This window comes from Phyllostomus hastatus, unplaced genomic scaffold (genome assembly GCF_019186645.2).
Source record: "Phyllostomus hastatus isolate PE091 unplaced genomic scaffold, TTU_PhHast_1.1 phas_scaffold_78, whole genome shotgun sequence".
Classification (NCBI taxonomy): domain Eukaryota; kingdom Metazoa; phylum Chordata; class Mammalia; order Chiroptera; family Phyllostomidae; genus Phyllostomus; species Phyllostomus hastatus.
This window is the reverse complement of record NW_025334041.1, coordinates 41,430,130-41,431,955: the sequence shown is the minus strand read 5'-3', so window position 1 is coordinate 41,431,955 and position 1,826 is coordinate 41,430,130. Positions and strand designations below refer to the sequence as shown.

The window sequence follows — 1,826 nt, the reverse complement described above, 5'->3', positions numbered from 1 at the left end:
TTTTTAATTTTTAATTCTTCTGTTAAAGCTCTCTGGTGGTTTCTCCCACATCTTTAAAGAACTGTTGTCTAAATAATTGCTTCTTGTGAAAACAAAACAAAACACAGAATTTCCAAGATTTTGAACTATATTGATAATCTTCAGAAAAACATCCAGGTATAACACTTTCTCTTCAGTTTCACCCCATTTCAAGGTCTCTCCCAGTTGCTACTGCCACAACCAACATGGTAGGTCCTGGAGATGCCACTTCTCAAATAAACTGTAGTCCAAGACAATACCCATTCTCCTTTATTACCTACTGATTTCAGAGAGTGATTAAATAAGTATAAATAAAATTATAACTAAAGTTATAAAATATAATAAAAACTTCAGGGGAAAAATGAGAAAAATTGTCAAGGAAAATTAACAAAAGCAAAGATTTATTGGCTTTATTATTTCAAATCTTGCCACCTTCTTTGTTTTTAAAAAGTTTTAAATCTAGATCTCTTAGGCTTCCAATACAACTATCCCCATGCTCTGATCTGATACCATGTGAATAAAGGAACCAAGACAATGTAGCTCAGATGTCTGCACTTTGTGCAGAGGCTGACACCGACCTCTGGCAGGATTTTCATGTGGACTCCCAATTACCGTGAATGCATGATCTGCATCTAAAAATCCTATCAAAACCAGGGTAGGCAAGCATGATCCTGGATGATGGAAGATTAAATTTTAATTCCCCCAGAAAATGTATATGAATGATATGAGACTGCTTTTAGAAGAATTCAACAACTATTCCTGGCCATTGAGAATAGAAAGTTGCTCTTGATAATGCAACTAGACCAGTTTCAATAAACATTTGGCTCAGTGGCCTAATTATCAATAATATCATCAGAGAGAGGGCTTATTATTAGTCATTTTCCAATTACTCCCAAACTGTTTCAAATATTCTGTGTTTATGTATCCTAAATAATACTATACAGAAAGTCAAACAGTTTAAAAATATGAAGATAAGCTTTATTGTGTCTACTACAAGGATAATAACCATGCTCAGCAATCAGACTGTTGACTTTCTGGAAAATGTCAACATCACTCTGAAGGGACACACAGTTATTGTGAAGGGTCCCAGAGGAACCCTGAGGAGGGACTACAATCACATCAATGTAGAACTCAGTCTCCTTGGAAAAGAAAGAAGAGGCTCCGGGATGACAAATGGTGGGGAACCAGGAAAGAACTGGCCACCATCCTCACTCTCTGCAGTCAAGTACAGAACATGATTGAGAGTGTCAAAGTGGGCTTCCATTATAAGATGAGGTCTGTGTATGCTCACTTCCCCAACAATGCTGTTATTCAGGAGAATGGTTCTCTTGTTGAAATATGAAATGTCTTGGGCAAAAATACATCCACAGAGTTCTGATGAAATTGGACATTGGTCTTTCAGTATCTCAAGCTCAAAAAGATGAGCTATTAATCCTTAAAGGAAATGACAATGAACTTGTATAAAATTCAGCTACCTTGATTTAGCAAGCTACAATTAAAAAAAGGATATCAAAAAATTTTTAGATTGTATCTTTGCTTCTGAAAAAGGAACAGGTCAGCAAGCTGATAAATAAGATCTAAGTTGTCTAGCAATAGAAATAGCAAGTTGCTGGATGATGCCTCAGACTTAATTACTTTACTGTTATTCAATTAAAGTTGTCTGCATTTCCTCCCCACCACTTCCCCCAACCCCAGCCAAACCCACTTCCCTCCCTTGATTCCACCCTCCCCCTTGGTTTTGTCCATGTGTCCCTGAAAACCCTTCTTCCCACTGTCCCCTCCCCCTTCCCCTCTGGCTATTGTTCTTA

General features: G+C 37.3%; 1 pseudogene; it reads left to right on the top strand.

Annotated features, from left to right (window-relative positions):
- Window positions 1-983: 983 nt before the first annotated feature.
- LOC123811217 lies at window positions 984-1,503 on the top strand (annotated as a pseudogene).
- The last annotated feature ends 323 nt before the right edge of the window (window positions 1,504-1,826 follow it).